We start from the raw sequence: 23,710 nt of genomic DNA, 5'->3' as shown, positions 1-23,710 counted from the left end.
AATGGATGCTGTATTTTGTCAAATGCTTTCTCTGCATCCAATGAGAGGATCATATGGTTCTTGGTTTTTCTCTTGCTGATATGATGAATCACATTGATTGTTTTACGGGTGTTGAACCAGCCTTGTGTCCCAGGGATAAATCCTACTTGGTCATGGTGAATAATTTTCTTAATGTACTGTTGGATCCTATTGGCCAGTATCTTGTTGAGAATTTTTGCATCCATGTTCATCAGGGATATTGGTCTGTAATTCTCCTTTTTGGCGGGGTCTTTGTCTGGCTTTGGAATTAAGGTGATGCTGGCTTCATAGAACGAATTTGGAAGTACTCCATCTCTTTCTATCTTTCCAAACAGCTTTAGGAGAATAGGTATGATTTCTTCTTTAAACGTTTGATAAAATTCTCCTGGGAAGCCATCTGGCCCTGGACTCTTGTGTCTTGGGAGGTTTTTGATGACTGCTTCAATTTCCTCCCTGGTTATTGGCCTGTTCAGGTTTTCTATTTCTTCCTGTTCCAGTTTTGGTAGTTTGTGGCTTTCCAGGAATGCGTCCATTTCTTCTAGATTGCCTAATTTATTGGCGTAGAGCTGTTCATAATATGTTTTTAAAATCGTTTGTATTTCCTTGGTGTTGGTAGTGATCTCTCCTTTCTCATTCATGATTTTATTAATTTGAGTCTTCTCTCTCTTCTTTTTAATAAGGCTGGCTAATGGTTTATCTATCTTATTAATTCTTTCAAAGAACCAACTCCTGGTTCTGTTGATCTGTTCCACAGTTCTTCTGGTCTCGATTTCGTTGAGTTCTGCTCGAATCTTTATTATCTCCCTTCTTCTCTTGGGTGTAGGATCTATTTGCTGTTTTTTCTCTAGCTCCTTTATGTGTAAGGTTAGCTTTTGTATTTGAGTTCTTTCCAGTTTTTGAATGGATGCTTGTATTGCGATGTATTTCCCCCTTAGGACTGCTTTTGCTGCATCCCAAAGATTTTGAACGGTTGTATCTTCATTCTCATTAGTTTCCATGAATCTTTTTAATTCTTCCTTAATTTCCTGGTTGACCCTTTTATCTTTTAGCAGGATGGTCCTTAACCTCCATGTGTTTGAGGTCCTTCCAAACTTCTTGTTGTGATTTAGTTCTAATTTCAAGGCATTATGGTCCGAGAATATGCAGGGGACAATCCCAATCTTTTGGTATCGGTTCAGACCCGATTTGTGACCCAATATGTGGTCTATTCTGGAGAAAGTTCCATGTGCGCTTGAGAAGAATGTGTATTCAGTTGAGTTTGGATGTAAAGTTCTGTAGATATCTGTGAAATCCATCTGGTCCAGTGTATCATTTAAAGCTCTCGTTTCTTTGGAGATGTTGTGCTTAGAAGACCTATCAAGTATAGAAAGAGCTAGATTGAAGTCACCAAGTATAAGTGTATTATTATCTAAGTATTTCTTCACTTTGGTTAATAATTGATTTATATATTTGGCAGCTCCCACATTCGGAGCATATATATTGAGGATTGTTAAGTCCTCTTGTTGAATAGATCCTTTAAGTATGATATAGTGTCCCTCTTCATCTCTCACTACAGTCTTTGGGGTAAATTTTAGTTTATCTGATATAAGGATGGCTACCCCTGCTTTCTTTTGAGGACCATTCGAATGGTAAATGGTTCTCCAACCTTTTATTTTCAGGCTGTAGGTGTCCTTCTGTCTAAAATGAGTCTCTTGTAGATAGCAAATAGATGGGTCCTGCTTTTTTATCCAGTCTGAAACCCTGCGCCTTTTGATGGGGTCATTAAGCCCGTTCACATTCAGAGTTACTATTGAGAGATATGAGTTTAGTGTCATCATGATATCTATTCAGTCTTTGTTTTTGTGGACTGTTCCACTGAACTTCTTCTTAAAGGGGAATTTTAAGAGGCCCCCTTAAAATTTCTTGCAGAGCTGGTTTGGAGGTCACATATTCTTTTAGTTGCTGCCTGTCTTGGAAGCTCTTTATCTCTCCTTCCATTTTGAATGAGAGCCTTGCTGGATAAAGTATTCTTGGTTGCATGTTCTTCTCCTTTAGGACCCTGAATATATCCTGCCAGCCCTTTCTGGCCTGCCAGGTCTCTGTGGAGAGGTCTGCTGTTACCCTAATACTCCTCCCCATAAAAGTCAGGGATTTCTTGAAGAGACTCATTTTAGACAGAAGGACACCTACAGCCTGAAAATAAAAGGTTGGAGAACCATTTACCATTCGAATGGTCCTCAAAAGAAAGCAGGGGTAGCCATCCTTATATCAGATAAACTAAAATTTACCCCAAAGACTGTAGTGAGAGATGAAGAGGGACACTATATCATACTTAAAGGATCTATTCAACAAGAGGACTTAACAATCCTCAATATATATGCTCCGAATGTGGGAGCTGCCAAATATATAAATCAATTATTAACCAAAGTGAAGAAATACTTAGATAATAATACACTTATACTTGGTGACTTCAATCTAGCTCTTTCTATACTCGATAGGTCTTCTAAGCAAAACATCTCCAAAGAAACGAGAGCTTTAAATGATACACTGGACCAGATGGATTTCACAGATATCTACAGAACTTTACATCCAAACTCAACTGAATACACATTCTTCTCAAGCGCACATGGAACTTTCTCCAGAATAGACCACATATTGGGTCACAAATCGGGTCTGAACCGATACCAAAAGATTGGGATTGTCCCCTGCATATTCTCGTACCATAATGCCTTGAAATTAGAACTAAATCACAACAAGAAGTTTGGAAGGACCTCAAACACATGGAGGTTAAGGACCATCCTGCTAAAAGATAAAAGGGTCAACCAGGAAATGAAGGAAGAATTAAAAAGATTCGTGGAAACTAATGAGAATGAAGATACAACTGTTCAAAATCTTTGGGATGCAGCAAAAGCAGTCCTAAGGGGGAAATACATCGCAATACAAGCATCCATTCAAAAACTGGAAAGAACTCAAATACAAAAGCTAACCTTACACATAAAGGAGCTAGAGAAAAAACAGCAAATAGATCCTACACCCAAGAGAAGAAGGGAGTTAATAAAGATTTGAGCAGAACTCAACGAAATCGAGACCAGAAGAACTGTGGAACAGATCAACAGAACCAGGAGTTGGTTCTTTGAAAGAATTAATAATATAGATAAACCATTAGCCAGCCTTATTAAAAAGAAGAGAGAGAAGACTCAAATTAATAAAATCATGAATGAGAAAGGAGAGATCACTACCAACACCAAGGAAATACAAACGATTTTAAAAACATATTATGAACAGCTATACGCCAATAAATTAGGCAATCTAGAAGAAATGGACGCATTCCTGGAAAGCCACAAACTACCAAAACTGGAACAGGAAGAAATAGAAAACCTGAACAGGCCAATAACCAGGGAGGAAATTGAAGCAGTCATCAAAAACCTCCCAAGACACAAGAGTCCAGGGCCAGATGGCTTCCCAGGAGAATTTTATCAAACGTTTAAAGAAGAAATCATACCTATTCTCCTAAAGCTGTTTGGAAAGATAGAAAGAGATGGAGTACTTCCAAATTCGTTCTATGAAGCCAGCATCACCTTAATTCCAAAGCCAGACAAAGACCCCGCCAAAAAGGAGAATTACAGACCAATATCCCTGATGAACATGGATGCAAAAATTCTCAACAGAATACTGGCCAATAGGATCCAACAATACATTAAGAAAATTATTCACCATGACCAAGTAGGATTTATCCCTGGGACACAAGGCTGGTTCAACACCCGTAAAACAATCAATGTGATTCATCATATCAGCAAGAGAAAAACCAAGAACCATATGATCCTCTCATTGGATGCAGAGAAAGCATTTGACAAAATACAGCATCCATTCCTGATCAAAACTCTTCAGAGTGTAGGGATAGAGGGAACATTCCTCGACATCTTAAAAGCCATCTATGAAAAGCCCACAGCAAATATCATTCTCAATGGGGAAGCACTGGGAGCCTTTCCCCTAAGATCAGGAACAAGACAGGGATGTCCACTCTCACCACTGCTGTTCAACATAGTACTGGAAGTCCTAGCCTCAGCAATCAGACAACAAAAAGACATTAAAGGCATTCAAATTGGCAAAGAAGAAGTCAAACTCTCCCTCTTCGCCGATGACATGATACTCTACATAGAAAACCCAAAAGTCTCCACCCCAAGATTGCTAGAACTCATACAGCAATTCGGTAGCGTGGCAGGATACAAAATCAATGCCCAGAAGTCAGTGGCATTTCTATACACTAACAATGAGACTGAAGAAAGAGAAATTAAGGAGTCAATCCCATTTACAATTGCACCCAAAAGCATAAGATACCTAGGAATAAACCTAACCAAAGAGGTAAAGGATCTATACCCTCAAAACTATAGAACACTTCTGAAAGAAATTGAGGAAGACACAAAGAGATGGAAAAATATTCCATGCTCATGGATTGGCAGAATTAATATTGTGAAAATGTCAATGTTACCCAGGGCAATATACACGTTTAATGCAATCCCTATCAAAATACCATGGACTTTCTTCAGAGAGTTAGAACAAATTATTTTAAGATTTGTGTGGAATCAGAAAAGACCCCGAATAGCCAGGGGAATTTTAAAAAAGAAAACCATATCTGGGGGCATCACAATGCCAGATTTCAGGTTGTACTACAAAGCTGTGGTCATCAAGACAGTGTGGTACTGGCACAAAAACAGACACATAGATCAGTGGAACAGAATAGAGAATCCAGAAGTGGACCCTGAACTTTATGGGCAACTAATATTCGATAAAGGAGGAAAGACTATCCATTGGAAGAAAGACAGTCTCTTCAATAAATGGTGCTGGGAAAATTGGACATCCACATGCAGAAGAATGAAACTAGACCACTCTCTTTCACCATACACAAAGATAAACTCAAAATGGATGAAAGATCTAAATGTGAGACAAGATTCCATCAAAATCCTAGAGAAGAACACAGGCAACACCCTTTTTGAACTCGGCCATAGTAACTTCTTGCAAGATACATCCACGAAGGCAAAAGAAACAAAAGCAAAAATGAACTATTGGGACTTCATCAAGATAAGAAGCTTTTGCACAGCAAAGGATACAGTCAACAAAACTCAAAGACAACCTACAGAATGGGAGAAGATATTTGCAAATGACATATCAGATAAAGGGCTAGTTTCCAAGATCTATAAAGAACTTCTTAAACTCAACACCAAAGAAACAAACAATCCAATCATGAAATGGGCAAAAGACATGAACAGAAATCTCACAGAGGAAGACATAGACATGGCCAACATGCATATGAGAAAATGCTCTGCATCACTTGCCATCAGGGAAATACAAATCAAAACTACGAGATACCACCTCACACCAGTGAGAATGGGGAAAATTAACAAGGCAGGAAACAACAAATGTTGGAGAGGATGCGGAGAAAAGGGAACCCTCTTACACTGTTGGTGGGAATGTGAACTGGTGCAGCCACTCTGGAAAACTGTGTGGAGGTTCCTCAAACAGTTAAAAATATACCTGCCCTACGACCCAGCAATTGCACTGTTGGCGATTTACCCCAAAGATACAAATGCAATGAAACGCCGGGACACCTGCACCCCGATGTTTATAGCAGCAATGGCCACGATAGCCAAACTGTGGAAGGAGCCTCGGTGTCCGTCGAAAGATGAATGGATACAGAAGATGTGGTTTATGTATACAATGGAATATTACTCAGCCATTAGAAATGACAAATACCCACCATTTGCTTCAACGTGGATGGAACTGGAGGGTATTATGCTGAGTGAAGTAAGTCAGTCGGAGAAGGACAAACATTATATGTTCTCATTCATTTGGGGAATATAAATAATAGTGAAAGGGAAAATAAGGGAAGGGAGAAGAAATGTGTGGGAAATATCAGAAAGGGAGACATAAGGTAAAGACTGCTAACTCTGGGAAACGAACTAGGCGTGGTAGAAGGGGAGGAGGGCGGGGGGTGGGAGTGAATGGGTGACGGGCACTGGGTGTTATTCTGTATGTTAGTAAATTGAACATCAATTAAAAAAAAAAAAAGAAACAACAATAACAAGACCGGGTCCCAGAGATTATTCCAAAGAGCAGCACGAAAGTCCCATTTAGCTGAAGTGTGTCTTCTTATCAAATAATTTGAATTTGCTGTGGTCAGGGTCTGTAGAAGTCTTCATGGGATCATGGATTACACAGGACTGGAAGGGACTTTAAGAAATAAAGTAGGTTTTGTACTGGACTTAAAAGAAAAGGAGTTAAGAGTTCATGGGGTACGAAAAGGGTCTGATTTTCATCTAGATTTCACCTTCCACTCCAAAAAGTCCAAAGCCAAAGTGGCAAAAGTAACTGAGTAAAGCACACATATGGGGAATGCCTTTGCTCAATTTTTCCCTTGTTTTTTAGGAAGACCAAAATGATCTTTTGTACTGCAAGGTGCTAACACTTGATATAGAAGAAAATCTACATAAACCAACATATCTGTCTGCAACAGGTAGGTACTATTTAAATGCCTTTTAGGGAGAAAGGATAAGGTCTGAATCTTGGCCGTGTCTTTAGCTTCTTTCCCAATATCTAGGCTTTGCCATCCAGGAAAAACCCAGAGCATTGTACTAAATCAAAGTAATTGATTGCTTTACTGAGGGGTAACTTGAAAGTTTAGAGAGTTGGACTTCTGTGGTTATTGTTTGTATAAATAATGTGTTTTATGAACCATAGTGATATGTGATAAAATCTCATAAACACCTATAGATGTACTCAAATCACCTTAGATTAGGTAGTGGACTTTTAATAAAAGTTCTGCACATTTGCTTCTAGATTTCCTGGTTGATTTCTTAGAATCCTGGCAGCTTCTGAGCAACAGTTTTTCTAAGACTCTGAGGCAGTAGTTATATCGTTTAAGAATCCAATCAGTAGTTTTATCCTTATTCTGGATACACTTCCATTATAAACAGTTGATGGATATACACACACACACACACACACACACACACGTGTGTGTGTGCTAAGAGCACACAAAGCAACAGTACTAAAGCCTCACCCAAATGCTTTTCCCTGGAAAAGCTCTCCTCTAAAGTGCATCAACAAACTGAAGGTACCTTTTTATTACTCCGTGGGGGAAAATGTACAGAGCTCTATGTATACATATGTTCACACCCACCAAATTGTTACTGCAGTGGGCTGTGTTTTCATACAAACGTAAATTTTGAGAGAAAAGTCAAAGGTGCTTCAGCCTTGTACTGTGTATATATATTAAAAAAAACAAAGTTTTGTAAAAAAAAAATGCACACCCAGGTCCATACATAAAAGCCATTATCCCTCAAATGTTTTTCATCTTATTCATAAGCCAAAACTGAGTACTATTGAGGAACATATGGTTCTCTAAAAATCTATTAAGGAAAAATTTGGATTTAAGAGAAATAATTATCCATTAAATTCTCAAAACATTCTCAGAGCACCTGGGTGGCTCAGTTGATCAAGTGTCTGACTCTTGGTATCAGCTCAAATCATGATCTTAGGGTCATGAGTTCAGGTTCTGCATTGGGCTCCATATAAATAATAATAAATATTATTAAAATAATAATAATAATAATATAAAAGGAAATTATTAGGACATTTTCAATCTAGACTTTACCCTTAAGTGGAAAGAATGGAGAAATTTAATATGTCCAATTTTTATCGTTGTTTTTCCTCTGTTCTGTGCAAGAAAAACCAATAGAATTAATGTGGTATTGGTGTTATTTTCTTATTCTGGTTAGCTTACCTTAATAATATCACTTAATATTTCTTTTCTTTTATACTAAGTTTCTGAGCTGTTCATGTACAATGAATGTATCTGTGTTGTGATTTCCTAGTTTGTTCATGGAATGTACTATTTTATTTCTGAATATCTGATCATATTTAAATGCCTTAAACTTTCCTGGTCAAAGAGTAACTTCTTTTCCCTTTAATATTCTGCAGAGGAATTAAGCAGATTCTTACAGGTTGAAATGTTTAAATATGTCTTCAGAACACTCATGGGAGAAACAGTAACTCTGTCACATTTTTAGCAACAGAACACTTAAAAGAAGTAGCTGTCCAACAAAACTAAACCTGCTTGTGAAGTCCACTAGAGTTGATCCCATCCTAAATTACTTGGCTGCATTAGTACATTCGTATAAGAAAGAGCAAAACATAACTGGAAGGTAAGATAGCTGTGTCTGAAACACATGAAGTACTGATATCTATTAACAGACATCAGTTTCTAACTTGTGGTTTCAAATTATGAAAGGGAATTTGTTTGAGATGCTTTCTCATTTTTGCAAAACTTAAGATAATTTTAGAATAGGTTAGATTTAGAATAGGGTTTTTTCTTAGTTTGAAGAAATAGTTGAAAAAGTAAATAGGAATTGTGTGCCATGGCCCCTCCTCCATCCACTGGGTCTCAGAAACAGCGTTCTGCTCTTCCTCTTGGCTTACGGAAACCAAGTTTCTGTACTTGTGCCGCTAGGTGGACACTGTGGGTGGACAGGGAGGGACAGAAGGAACAGAATACACAGACTTCTCTTTCCATTTCAGTTTTCTATCATCTATCGGCTATGAATGACCAAGCCTTGTTTCTGCCCACTTGCAGCCCCCTGAAGTGAAGCTGTAAGAGAACACCACCCCCCACCCCACGCCAACATTCACAAATTTATAGCTTCTGGGTCACATTAGAATGTTTTAATTGTTTTAAATTCAACTTTGCTTTTTTGTTCTTTGCTTGTTTTAAAGTAAACGTTGGGGATCCCTGGGTGGCGCAGCGGTTTGGCGCCTGCCTTTGGCCCAGGGCGTGATCCTGGAGACCCGGGATCGAATCCCACGTCGGGCTCCCGGTGCATGGAGCCTGCTTCTCCCTCTGCCTGTGTCTCAGCCTCTCTCCTCTCTGTGTGACTATCATAAATAAATAAAAAAAATTTAAAAAAATAAAATAAAGTAAACTTTGTATTCAAGTATTCGTCATACTTGAATACAGAATGATACACAAATCAAAGTGTATTAAATACACTTTATAAAATATTATTTATTATTATTATTATTATTATTATTATTATTATATAAAATGTATTATATTAATTGGAACTGATCACATCGTGGGGAAAGTTGGCTGGGGCCTGAGTGGCAGTTACAAATTCCAACTGCTTGAGTACTTGATGAACATTGGTTTAGTGAAAGGTGTTAGGACCAGGTTTTGCCAAATTCTATAACTATTCTTAGATTGTGGTATGTGCCTTTATTCTGTAATTACATTTAGGCTGCTTCAGATATCTTCATTACTCCAGTAATAAAATTGTATAGTCACAGTCAGAATCTCCCAGTTAGTAAATTAATTACTGCAAATTAATTGGCTACCTTCAAAGGCTGATGAACAGGATACCTCTTATTGATTGTAGTATTGAGTATTGTGTGACTACTGAGTATAGCTCCTGCACCCCTCCCCACTTCTTTCTAATGCTGATTTTCATTCAGATAATTTAATCTCTTTCATATGGCCATATGCTTTCCTAATCCAATTATGGTAATCTTTTTTTAATTGTATTTATGTTCTAGTTAACATACATTTGTAATATTGGTTTCAGGAGTAGAATTCAGTAATTCATCACTTGCATACAACACCCAGTGCTCATCCTGACAAGTGTCCTCACCACCCATCTAGCCCATCCCCTGCTCATCTCCCTCCAGCAGCCCTCAGTTTGTTCTCTGTCATTAGGTCTCTTATAGTTTGTTGCCTTCTCTCTTTTTTCCCCCCTTTCCCATATGTTCATCTGTTTTGTTTCTTAAATTCCACATATGAGTGTGAAATCATATAGCATTTGTCTTTTTCTTACTGACTTATTTCACTTAGCATAATATGCCCGAGCTCCATCCACATTGTTGCAAATGGCAAGATTTCATTCTGAGTAATACTCCATTGTATATAAAAGAATGCGTATTCTGCTTTGGGATGAAATGTCCTGAGTATATATACCTGTTAAGTCCATCTGGTCTAGTGTATCATTCAAACACTTGTTACTGTCTTCGTTTTAAAATCTAGTTTGATATAAGTTTGGCAACTCTGGCTTTGTTTTGCCATCCATTAGCATGATAAGTGGTGCTCCATCACCTTAGTTTCAATATGGGGGTGTCTTTAGGTCTAAAATGAGTCTCTTGTAGGTAGCATATAGATGTGCCTTTTTAAAAAATCTATTCTGATACCCTATGTCTTTTGATTGGAAATTTAGTCCATATACATTCAGATTGCTTATTGAAAGATATGAATTTCATGCCACTGTGTTACCTGTAAAGTTGGTGTTTCTGGTGATGTTCCTTTCTAGTCTGTTGCTTTTTGAAAAAGATTATTTATTTATTTATTCAGAGAGAGAGAGAGGCAGAGAGGCAGAGAGGCAGGGAGGCAGAGACACAGGCAGAGGGAGAAGCAGGCTCCATGCAGGGAGGCCGACGTGGGACTTAATCCTGGAGATCCAGGATCACACCCCGGGCTGCAGGCAGTGCTAAACTGCTGGACCACCAAGGCTGCCCGTCTTTGTTACTTTTGATCTTTTTTCTCCACTCAGTTCCTCTTAATATTTCTTGCAGGGCTGGCTTAGTGGTCTATGAACTCCTTTAGTTTTTGTTTGTCTGGGACACTCTTTTTCTCTCTTCCTATTCTAAATGACAGCCTTGCCAGATAAAATATTCTTGGCTGCATATTTTCCCCATTCAGCACAATTATGGTAATCTCATTGTTCTTGGCTGCTCATAGTTTAGAAACAGGTATGATGCATTTCTGGTCAATGAGCTATGAAGTGGAATATTCTGGGAGCTCAAGGAAAAACTTTGTCATAATTAAAGAGACACAAAAAGACAGCATTTTTACTGGATATCATTTTGTCACATATGGTGTAAGGTAGTTAACATAAGGATAAGCCTATATCCTGAATAATGCAATCTAGAAAAATGGAAAGATCCTTGATGATGTTGTCGAGGCACTGAATTAAGCAACCCTGTAGCTGCCTAACTGCTGAATTTCTCACATGAAATGATCAATTTCTTTTTTTTAAAATTTTTTTAAAATTTTTATTTATTTATGATAGTCACAGAGAGAGAGAGAGAGGCAGAGAGAGAAGCAGGCTCCATGCACCGGGAGCCCGACGTGGGATTCGATCCCGGGTCTCCAGGATTGCGCCCTGGGCCAAAGGCAGGCACTTAACTGCTGCACCACCCAGGGATCCCGAAATGATCAATTTCTTAAGACATCAGCTAGTTAGGTCAGGATTTTCTGTTTCTTGTAGCTGAAATCTTCCTAATTAATACAGTAGGGCAACCACTTCATTAGTGAATGATTTACATTTAAAAGGTTTATCAGGAAAAAAAAAAGGTTTATCAGGCTATGTAGACAGGTTTTTATCTCAGTCTTTTTCACAGAATAAACTATCCTAGAAAGGAGAGGGAAAATTGGATGATGGTAGAAAGATAAAACTGAGTAAGGTTAAACAACAAAAGATGTGATAGTAGCTGAGACCAGGAGTCAGAATGTATTCTAACACATTCGTTTAGATTTAAAAATGTCATATATATATAGTGCATATATATATATCCTAAGTGTATGTGTATATGTCTATGTTTCCTCTAAGAGTGTGCAGATAGTTCGTATAGTTTGTGCTTCTGATGAATCTCGAGTACTTTCATGTTTCTTAAATTGCTAAACCTAAATTATTAATGTGTTTACTTAACAAAGTCATCTTATCTACCATTTATTGAGCTTAGCTTCAATAAACTTTGAACATAAAGGTTTCTGTGAACTAAGCTTCTTTTCTGAAACTGATTTATCATCTCAGTATAAGCAGGAACAAAGAATACTGGCTTCAATAAAAGGCAGGTGTGGATCCCCTCCTCTAGCCATCTCTCTCCCACCAGTGTGTCCCAGAGCCCTGAGAGTGGGGCAAAGCTCTTTCTTTTTCTGGAGTGAGAACCGTCTCTGGCAGTTTCTTCTCAGTTGTTTGTGATCCACTAGCCTCTGGAAGGGGAAGGGCAAGATGTGCAGACTTCCTATGTTACTTTCCAAGAGCTTCAGCCTTCTTGAAGGGTCAAGGAGAAGGATATTGTGGATCAAATAGACACGAATCCTGACTATATATTTAGAAATGCTCAGCATAGTTGGTTGAATTTAGAGGCAGAGTTTTTCATTGTGATCAGTTTCCTATTCCTTTGGAGGCAGGTATCTTATCTGTCCACCTGTCTGTCTATCCACCTATAGCTTCCTAGTTCATCTTCTCTGGTATGTTCTATTCTGCCGATGAAAAGGAAACAGTTACACCATCACATCATTTGACAGGAACTTTATATTAGAAGTTAGAAGTCATAAAGGAGGAACAGAAATGTTTTTTTAGGAAGAGTTAGATAAGTAGAAGATAACTTCTATAAAGTCACATGTGTCAGAAAATAGACATAGGTGTTTAGAGTCCTGGGAAGAGTATGGGAGGAGGGGTAACATGTTGGCTAAACAGTGATGTGGCATTAGCCTAGACTAAGACTACTGACTCTGATCTACAGGCCAGATCCTAACTGCTGCCTGGTTTATTTTTTTTAATAATATTATTTATTTAGTTATTTATTTATTCATTCATTCATTCATTCATTCATTCATTCATTCATTCATGAGAGACATAGAGAGAGAGGCAGAGACACAGGCAGAGGGAGAAGCAGGCTCCATTCAGGGAGCCTGACGTGGGACTCAATCCCGGGTCTCCAGGATCATGCCCCGGGCTGAAGGCGGCACTAAACCACTGAGCCACCTGGTCTGCCCTGCTGCCTGTTTTTGTATGGTACACAAGTGAAGGGAAGGTTTCAACATTTTTAAATGGTTGAAAAAAATTAGAAGAATATTTTGTGATACATGAAAATTTTATAAAATTGAAACTTGAGGTTCCATACATGGTTTTATTGATGTGGAACCATGCCCATTTATTTACATATTTTTTGTGACTGTTTTTGAGATAGGAAGGCAGAGTTGAGCAGATATAATTGTCCTGAAACAAAGGCTTAAATATTTACTGTCTAGCTCTTTACAGAAAGTTTGCTAACCTCTGACCTAGACCACTGCTTCTCAACCCCTAATAGTTTGTAAATCATTTGAAGATTTTGTGAAAATGTCTAGTTTCTGATTCAGTAGGTCAAGGGAGCCTAAGTGTCAGTATTTCTTTTTTTTAAGATTTTATTTATTTATACATGAGAGACACAGAGAGGCAGAGACACAGGCAGAGGAAGAAGCAGGCTCCATGCAGGAAGCCTGATGCGGGAATCGATCCCAGGCCTCCAGGCTCACCCCCTAGGCGGAAGGCAGGTGCTAAACCGCTGAGCCACCCAGGGATCCCAGTGTCTGTAGTTTTAATGAACTGAGGACCACATAGTAAGTGGCAAAGCTCTAGTGCAGGATTAACACACTTATTTTTTAAAGAGCCAAGTAATAAATTGTTCAGAATCTGTAGCCTATCCAGTCCTTTTCTTTACAACTATGTACATCTGCTGGGTAATGTAGACATAGACACCATATAAAAGAGCAGGAGGGGCTGTGTTCCAATAAACATTTACGGAAGTAGGCTTTGGGCTGGAATTGGCACGAAGATTTACTTTAGCATTCACTGGCCTCAGCTGTTAAGTGTGGGTGTCCGTTAAGTAATAGACACAGTCCTACCTTCAACTTGCTTACTAGTTTTATAACGTATTCCAGTAATGATGATAAAGACAGCAGTTAACTTGTATTGGGTAATTATCATATGCCAGGCTCTATGTGAAGCACTATGAGCCATCTCTTATTTAATTACCACAACAAATCCTAGGAAGCAGATACCATCATTATCCTTGCTGACAGATGAGAATAGTGAGCTTAAGAAAAAAAAATTAAAGCTGTCAACAGCAAATCAGTGGGGGCCTAGGGTAAGGCATAACTCATGATTATTGAATGACCGTTGGATTATTAGATGACTGGATCAAATGTGTGCACTCATAGGAGTTCCACAAGCTGGAGAACAAAACTGTGACTCTACTGGCTTCCTTCATTGTGAGGCCTGGTTCTCGAGGACCTGAACAGTAAAAGATAAGACATCTCTTTAGAGGCAACATTAAATGTAGGTGTCAGATACTAGATGTTTGACTCAGTCCAGAGCTTTCTTTTTCATGAAAGATTTAGTACCTTCACTGCATGTTTTTGAAGTTAAGGCTCATAGAGATCTCAGAAAGCATAGTTTTCATAGTTTTGGATTTTCCATGCTCCAAAAATGAAATTGCTTTACTTTATAATAACATGTTATTTTAGGCACCAAATAATTATGGCATTTTGCCTTCCTTGTGTACTTTAGAATTTTCAATTATACAGTAAATGTCCCTTCTAACCACAGTGACTGAAATTACATTTTTCCTTCCAAATTCTAGATTTTTTCCCCTTCCTTCTTAGCTGCAATTACTAATGTAGAGAGTAGACCTTAATTCTGGCCTAGAATATAAGATTACTTTTATCTGTCTTTACACTGTTATTTCCATGTAAATGAATGTTTTTAGGTAAGATGCCTATCAGTATAACTACATTATAATAAATTAATAGATCCCTGAGAGCTAACATGTTGTTAATAAAAATGCTTTGGAAGAAAACTTTCTGGAGTCTCAGACACAATGTCCTTGGACTATTGCTCTCATATAAATATGAATAAGTATGCCATTTTTTTTTATAAATCACCCGTTGAAAAACTTTTATGTCATTGCTTTGATGAATAATAATAGGTTCCATTTTATGAGCAGTCAGTGTAGGTACAGGGCAAGGAGGAATATGTCAACATTTTCTAAGTATTAAGAATCAATAATCAGTAACCTCTTTCTCTGTGTGTGTGTGTCTCTTTGAGGCAGAGACAAAGGCAGAGGGAGAAGCAGGCTCCATGCAGGGAGCCCGATGTGGGACTCTATCCTGGGCCTCCAGGATCATGCCTTGGGCCAAAGGCAGATGCTCAACCACTGAGCCACCCGGGGATCCCATGAATAAAAAAAAATCTTAAAAAGAATCAATAACCTTAAATTTTTAGGTGGGGAAGGAAGTTAAATATGACACTTAAATAGGAAATCACATACTTACAGATTCTAAAAGCCAGAATTTAGGGCAGGGGAGGGGTGCATCCCAGTGCCTTGGCCTGAGGCCAGGGGCCTGGGTGGGGGGTTGGGGAGGCTGTGGCTGGATCTCTGTGGGGTTCAGAACTCAAAGGTGATGGGGACAAAGTCATATCTTAGGAGTCCGGGAGGGGCTCCTGCTTTCAGATCAGAGCAAGAGAGGCTTCCTCTCGAACTTTGCTCAGGCCCCTCCGTGGGTTTCTTTCTCTTCCATCAGCCTTGCTCATGTTCCTGCACCTGTGTCCTCCCTTACAGACATGTAACTCAGCCAGGACAGATGCTACAGCCTCATCCGTGTGTCCTCAGCCCAGAGCCTTCTCTTCTCAGGCACTTTCTGCCTTTCTGTGCTTCTCAGTTGTTTATGTTTGTTTTGTCTTTTAATGAAGTAGTATTTGGCTGGGGCTGAGGGTGCACACAGAGCACTTCTTATGTACACAACAACAAGAAACCTTCTACCAGAAACGTTTTACAAATTTCCTGTCATGGCATAATAACAGTTGTGGGGTCTTTGGGGCCTGTGCAAAACTGTATCGAAACCCTGATCATCTTGGGTTGAAGCCAAAGTCTCCCTATTTTAACTTAAATAAAATAATTATTTTTTCAAAAAAAAAATCTAGCCGTCTGTGTACACTCCTATTTTTCTATATGAGTCCCAATTGATTAAGTAAAATTCTTAAAGTCGTTTGCTTCTTTAACACAAATATGTTAGTTTTTCCCCCTGAATCTGGGACTATGTATTGGTTTCCTAGGGCCGTTATAATGAAGTACCATAAACTGGTGGCTTACAACAACAGGACTTTATTGTCTTGCAATTCTGGAGGTTAGAAGTCTGAAATCAATGTATTGGTAGGGCCACAGTCCTTCTGAAGGATCTGGGGCAGAATTCTTTGCCTCTTCATAGGTTCTGATGAAGGCCAGCAATTCTTAGCACTCTTTGGCTTGAGATATATATCACTCCAATCTCTGCCTCTGGCTTCATACGGTGCTTGTGACTCTGTCTCTTCACGTTGCTGTCTTCTTAAAAGGATATCATTTGTTTTGGATTAGGGCTCCACTCTACTCCAGTATGATCTTAACTAATGACATCTGCAACAACTCTGTTTTCAAATAGGCCACATTTTGAGGTACTGGGTATTAGGACTTCACTATATCTTTCTTGGGTGAGGGATGGTACAGTTTACCCATAACAGAGTATGGGGATGTAAAGATATTATTGTTTTCCATGCAGATCTTACAGTATAGGAAGAACACATATATAGAGATTTATGAAGATGCAGGTTGTAAATACAATATTCACAAAATGCTGTAAGTGTATTGCAGTGGGCAAAGCTACCTTTTCCCAAGTGAAATGGTAAAAGAAGGCTTTCAAAGGCAGATGCCATTTGAACTAATCTTTGAGGGACATATACGAGTTCATTGAGAAAAGGATGCCAGGTGGGAGGACACATCGGCCAGAAATGTTGGGGTAAAGGCATGGATTAAGTGTTTGTTTGCTGTGTTTATTACTAGCTACTCTTTATTGAGTATTAGTGTGTGTCATTTAATCGATAACAACCTTTTGATCCCAATGGTACAGATGGGAGAACTGAAATTTCAAAAAATTAAGTATTTGGTCTCCCACTAACACATCTTGAAGGTGTTACTATTGAGATTAGAACCCAGGGAGCCTGATTACATAGTCTATAATTTGCCATTGTGCTAAAAACTACAGTTTAGGGTATTTGGGAGTGCATATGGATAGTTAGACATAAGGCCAAAGAGATAGGTTGGAGACAAATTGTGAAGAGGTTGGTTTATCAATTGATTTGCTCAACAGAAAATTGTTGACTTACTAGAGTTTGAACTTTAAGGGCTATTGACATTTGAACAATTTCCAAAGCTGTAAGGACAGGTGTCAAATGGCCACATTCCTATGCAGTGTAGGGTAGTTTGGAGGCCCAGAAGCTAGAGAGGAGGTTACTGTCATGGACCATTTTATAATTAATGAAGGTTGGAATTAAACAGAGACAATGGAACCGGAGGGGCGATAAAGTCAGAGATACTTGTGAGTCAAGGTCAGTGAGGTGTTGACCTAAGTCATTGCCTCTGTTGTGTGGCCATTCCTGATCCTTTGGCTCAAGTGCTGAAAGTAGAGCTGTCTCAACTAATGTGGTCAAATGCAATAATTTTAATTCATAACCCTAACTTTAGAAAGAGTCTAGTGAGTATGTGCCAATGTGATGGTTGTATTAGTGCACATATAAATGATTATATTATAGAAGATATAAAAATGTCTTTAAAATTCCAAAGACTGAGTTAACATATTTTAAAACAGACTACATAAAAGAAAATATTTTGCCATGTGCTCTGATGTAATCTCATCTATCTGTATTTTTTTAAAGATTTTATCTATTTATTCATGAGAGACCCACAGAGAGAGGCAGAGACATAGGCAGAGGGAGAAGCAGGCTCCCTATGGGGAACCTGATGCGGAACTCCATCCTAGGACCCCAGGATCATGACCTGATCCAAAGTCAGATACTCAACTACTGAGCCACCCAGATGTCCCTCATCTATTTTTTTTAATTTTATTTATTTATGATAGTCACACACAGAGAGAGAGAGAGAGGCAGAGACACAGGCAGAGGGAGAAGCAGGCTCCATGCACCAGGAGCCTGACGTGGGATTCGATCTCGGGTTTCCAGGATTGCGCCCTGGGCCAAAGGCAGGCGCCAAACCGCTGCGCCACCCAGGGATCCCCCCTCATCTATTTTTATTAAGTTGTAAATGGTTAAATTCATCCAAGTATTATTGGAAGTATAGCCACACTTCAGCTCAGCTTATTCAACTAAAGCCTGGTTATTGTAAAAAATCTATTATTTCTTAAAAATAGCTTAATTGATTACTGGGTTAATGTAATAACATTTTACATTAATTTGAAAGCAAGGCATTATTTAAGGGTCCCAATTTGTCTTTGTGTGGGACAGAGGTAACCAAAACTGTGTCTCCCTGTTACTTATGGCCCTCATGAGCTGCCCAAACAATCATGAATGTCCAGCAGGATATTTATGGGATTTCCTAAAAAGATATCAATTACCAGAGGAAAGTTTATTTAAAAAAAAGCTGCATTTCTCTTAAGTGAATTTTCTCTTATTTTGAGGAATTATTTTATGCAGGTATCCGGTGCCACCACAGACAGTGCATTGTGACTTGCTCATCTTTAGTGACTTTTGGCTTGTCTGTGTGTACTTGGCTGCTTTCCCCAAATGTTGGCCAGGGCCTTCTGATATAACTGCCATTAATCAGGCAAAAGCAAATACAAACAATGTGAATCTTTTTCCACTTTTAGCCCGTAAATTAAAAGTATAATATCATAAATTTGGGGAAAATTAGACATAAACTGACATATTTATATACATGCTATATCTCACTAAATGAAAATCTAGGCTAGAATTTCTTTTTTAAAAATAATTCTTTTTAATTGATTGTATCTTGCACAATGAAAGCTGAAGTGACCTGAAAATGGCCTACATTCTTTCCCTAGTGTTCTTGTAGGCACCTGAACACACACACACACACAAAAACCAAACCCTAGATTGTGTGGAAATGTTATGTCTTCTTGTGGTTGATTTTCAACTTGATACTTTGCATCATTGCAAGATTAAAAAATTTTTCCTGGAATGTTGATTTAGAATGTTGAGCACTAACTTAGAATTCAGTTTTAAGATTTGAAACACACAGTGCAATTAAGGGGTTTAAAATTCCTGTACTTCATTGTAAGAGACCATTCTTTTATAAATTAGAGTGTTTTGTAAAATAGCAGCCAAAGGACAGGGAGATGGAAAAGGAAAATAGAAAAACAGGAAGAATTATCCTTCTTTGTTCCGTTCAAAAACACACCCAAAAAGAATATTAAGTATAAGTAGTGAGGGAAAAGGCTGACTGTGCCAACTTACTAGCATTGATTAAGCAGTTCAAATGTGTTAATATAGTGATTTTCAGATTGCTGACAAAATGTGTAACACAACAGGAGGAAAAACCCCACAACTGTATTCTCAGTATCCAAACTATTGCTGCCAACATGAAGAAAGACTGTGCATCATATAATATTTTGCTAGACTTAACTGTTGTTTATGTCTGTGGGGATATATCGATACCTAGAACTATATGCCAGCATGTGAAGGTAAGATCAACTGTGAAGGGCTTCTTCCTTTGCTTAATAAAACTCCTGGAATCTAACAGGGAACTAACCTGGCATCAGATGGCTATATGAGATTTGCAATGCCTTTTTCATAGTAAAGAATCTAAACACATCCAGAGAGTGATTATATAAATATGCAGTTCATATAGGTATATGGTCTACCATATGGTCTACCAGAGTTTCCTAGCAGTTTAAAAATGGTTCCGTAGATAAGAGGGATAGACCTAGAGTCTAGGACTAGAGCTAAAGCTGGAGCTGGAGTGCTTTCCAAGACCACCACCAGTTCTTCCATCCCTGGGAAAAAGGACAGAAAGGGGTGGTTCTGCTTGGCGCCATTCAGAGATTTACTTGATTAGGATTCAGTCTGGACTAGACCACCTCATACTTTGACACTCTTAAGTTCTAGTGTTATAATACGTGGCCTCAAATTATTCAGAATCAATGGGACATGGTCAGGGAACCCTTGCATTTCTGTCCCTACTGGTCACCTGCTGTTCACTGTAGAGAGAATTCAGCATTTGCCCAGTTGCCCTCCCAGACAAGAAAAAGTGGTGGACACAGCCAGATCCACACCAACCAGCTTATATGCTATTCTTATGGATTCTTAAATGATGACACATTGATCAAGTTCATGAATATCACTGTTGCACGAAAACAGCAATACCTCTGATACCTGGTACGTTCTAAGAAAAAACATTTGTCATTTAACTTTTCAGAGTTAAAGTCACTGAGGTGGGGTTTTAATAAAGAAAATTAGTACTGTTATAATGTCTACATTATACAGTTTTACAAAGATACTTGATTTCTTTAATACAAATTTAGAGAAAATCTGTAAGTAATGGTGATGATGTGAATCAAAGAGGTAACAAACAGTTCAGCGATCTGGAGGGCTTGCCCTGCCTGAACTAGAAGTCTGTTCTTTTTCCTTTTTAAGATTCTATTTATTTATTCATGAGAGACAGAGAGGCAGAGACATAGGCAGAGGGAGAAGCTCCTCCTGTGGGGAGCCCAATGTGGGACTCGATCCCGGGACCCTGGATCATGACCTGAGCCATTGAACCACCAAGGTGCCCCTGGAAGACTTTGTTCTTATGTGTCATATGGATTGTAGACAAGTGATCTGGAGGGCTCGAGTCTGAATCTGCTGCCCTAATTTGGTAGTGAGTTTAGAATATTTGTTTAATGCAGTTATTTCAAATGAGACAACATTTACAAAGAGATATTAGAACTGTGGTAAAGTTTCTGGAAAAACCATGGAATAAGACAATTTAATGAACAGAATAAATAGTGGGGATTTGGAAAGATCTTTTCGAATCGATAACAAGTGGCAGAGAAAAAGGAGTTACTAATTTTCCTGCTATGTGGAATGAAACCGCACTTTCTGGGATTCACATTTCATATCAGAATTGTTTAACTAGCAAAATGCTGAAATGATTAAATATAAACCATGAAGTTAAAGCTCGAGAAAACTTTGGTCAGAGATGTTTCTGGAATGAGCCTTCACTTTCGTAGTTGTTTCTGTTCTGTTGGTCAGTGATGAAATGTGCTCTAATCAGCCTAGTAAATTATCCACAAAGGAGGGTTTACTTTGGTGGTTTGAAGGTATCTCCTTTCAGAGCTGTGATGCACAGAGCAGCACATCCCTTAACAGCTCATTTCCTCAGGGATACTAAGCAAGAGCCACACCCAGGAAAAGAGAAAAGTTTAAGATCTCTTCCCTTACTGTGAACCCTTTCCATGTTTAAACACAGATGACTCTCTCATTTGGAGTCTGGCTTAAACTGAACACTGCCACAAAGGCGCTAAATACTTCCTATGCAGAGACCCAGGGTCCATTTTTCACCAGGAAAATAAAAGCTGTCTTTACCAGCATTGTGCTTTGCCCAGATGTGAAACTGAAGCCGAAATGAATGAAACAACCTTATTTTTCCTATGGCAATTTAGATGGAGAACACTGTAATAAGTTGATGTGCAAACAGTATAAATATGTGTTGGTTGCCTATTAGAAACTGCCAAGAGTTCAGGTCTTATTTAGTAAAGCATGGTGTTGCTTTAGGTCTCAATCTGGTCCTTCCTCTGTCTTGGAAGTCCTCCCTGGTCGGCACAGTTATCCAATAATGTTGGGCCTGGGAAGCTGTCTCGTCCTAAGGTTTTTTTTGCATTTTAATTGTTTATTCTAATTTCTATTGATTTGACCATTGCCTTCTGATTTTTTTGTCTTACTTCAGCAGAGTAATGTCAAATGACTATGTAAATATACATATTTCATTTATATAGTTACTTATAAAATAATGTGTTCTTCGGATGTCAAATTGCTGTATCAGCAGAGTTAACTCCTCAGAACAGGTGGGACAGCAGGAAGAGACTAGAGTGAATGGAGAAATTCACTAACTTACTGTGTCTGAGTAAAATGAATATATATCTTTGAAGGACATCATTTCCAACTTTAAAATAAAAACAGAGAAGCCGAATCTAATGTGATTTGACTAGCCCATGTTTTTAAGTTTAGTAGTACCAATTCCTGAAATTTTAAAATTATTAATACAAAAAATAAACATAAAATATTTTAGAAGGTTTTTTTGGTCAAAGTTGTATTATATGATAGGCTTTATTTTCCTTGGCATATTATGAAAAAGTCAACAAATAGCTCGGACCAACGGTGTACTTATACTTACTGGTAAATATTTATTAACTAGCTCTGGAAATGGGGTTAGAGAAGTCCTGATTCATAGCATTTGACAATTAACATGATGTAAATACTCCTACATGGGGCCAGTTTCAGACTACCCCTGGGATGTCAATTGGCTTGAAAACCTCTTGAAAGTTTTAATAATTAGTTCTTACAATGCATAATGACTCTGCTCCAGCATATTGGCAAGGATGAATTTATAAAAACTGTAAAATGATCTTCACAGCTTAAGAGTTTGTCAAATCAGTTGTCTAATGTGGACGTGGAACCTCAAATATTCTGTCTTAGGATCCTCCAAATGCCTCTAGAAAAAATGAAAACATAGTAGGGATAAGAATGGGAAAATTATACTATATTTGCTCTATTTAGAATCTTACACCAAATATATTGGAAAAGTGTATTAAATGGAATGAATAGTTCCTTAAGCCTTTGAGATAAATAAATGTGTCTCTGAAAATAAAGATTTTAGTATTATTTGTAGCATGTTGTTGGAAGTAGAATATCAATAAATGGCCATGAATAAATAATGATTTACTGCCCCAGTCACTAAACCTTTTCCTTATATTACTTTTTAATTTATATTCTTGGAGTGTGTCTTCTTTGGTATCCCTTTTCCCTCAAATCAGTTTCTATGCATCAGTGCCAATTTATTTCACCCAAAACAAATATCCCTACAAAAACTCTTTATCTGCTAGACTGTTTACAGTGTATAACTAAATGATTTTATTCCCCCCTCCTTCCCACCATTCTTTAAATTAAAGAATTAGAAGGATGTTGCTAATCCTGTGCCAGAGTTTGGGAATTATATGAAAAATATCCTCTGACTAATCCCACCTTACCTGGAACTATTAATAATTTAGGGAAAAGAGACTTAGTTGTTTAATCTGCCAGAATGAAAAGTTACAAGTAAAAGCTTCTTAACTTTATTCATTCCTTTCATCATCTCAGGCCTGGGTCTCAGAAGGTCTATGTTGATTAAATTCTTTGCTGCTTGAGAATATTTTTAATTGGCAGCTGATAAGGAGTGCTTTCAAATAAATTTATTCTAACATGGTCCTTGGGTGTGACCTTTTCTTTTTAGGAAATAGCCAAGAAATAGATTTACTAAAGAACATAATCCAGTAATCTTTACTGAGTTGTCATCTTTTTTTAAAGGGCTTGTATGAGCACTGGGGGTTATATGCAACTGTGAATTATTAAAAACTACATATGAATGCAATGAAACGCCGGGACACCTGCACCCCGATGTTTATAGCAGCAATGGCCACGATAGCCAAACTGTGGAAGGAGCCTCGGTGTCCAACGAAAGATGAATGGATAAAGAAGATGTGGTTTATGTATACAATGGAATATTACTCAGCTATTAGAAATGACAAATACCCACCATTTGCTTCAACGTGGATGGAACTGGAGGGTATTATGCTGAGTGAAGTCAGTCAGTCGGAGAAGGACAAACATTATATGTTCTCATTCATTTGGGGAATATAAATAATACTGAAAGGGAATATAAGGGAAGGGAGAAGAAATGTGTGGGCAATATCAGAAAGGGAGATAGAACGTAAAGACTGCTAACTCTGGGAAACGAACTAGGGGTGTTGTAGAAGGGGAGGAGGGCGGGGGTGGAGTGAATGGGTGACGGGCACTGGGGGTTATTCTTGTATGTTAGTAAATTGAAC

At 38.2% G+C, this 23,710-nt stretch overlaps 1 long non-coding RNA gene across 1 annotated transcript in view; it reads left to right on the top strand.

The window, feature by feature from the left end:
* Positions 1-23,357, top strand: part of LOC119878690 — a 29,122-nt gene extending 5,765 nt beyond the window's left edge. Inside the window, exons 2-3 of the long non-coding RNA XR_005387074.1 lie at positions 6,421-6,508; positions 23,190-23,357. This is a non-coding gene — a long non-coding RNA (uncharacterized LOC119878690). The remainder of the gene's footprint in view (positions 1-6,420; positions 6,509-23,189) is intronic.
* The last annotated feature ends 353 nt before the right edge of the window (positions 23,358-23,710 follow it).

This window comes from Canis lupus, unplaced genomic scaffold, assembly GCF_011100685.1.
Source record: "Canis lupus familiaris isolate Mischka breed German Shepherd unplaced genomic scaffold, alternate assembly UU_Cfam_GSD_1.0 chrUn_S1828H2025, whole genome shotgun sequence".
In the NCBI taxonomy this organism is placed as follows: domain Eukaryota; kingdom Metazoa; phylum Chordata; class Mammalia; order Carnivora; family Canidae; genus Canis; species Canis lupus.
The sequence above is the reverse complement of the archived record's forward strand: the minus strand, read 5'-3'. Positions and strand labels throughout refer to the sequence as shown.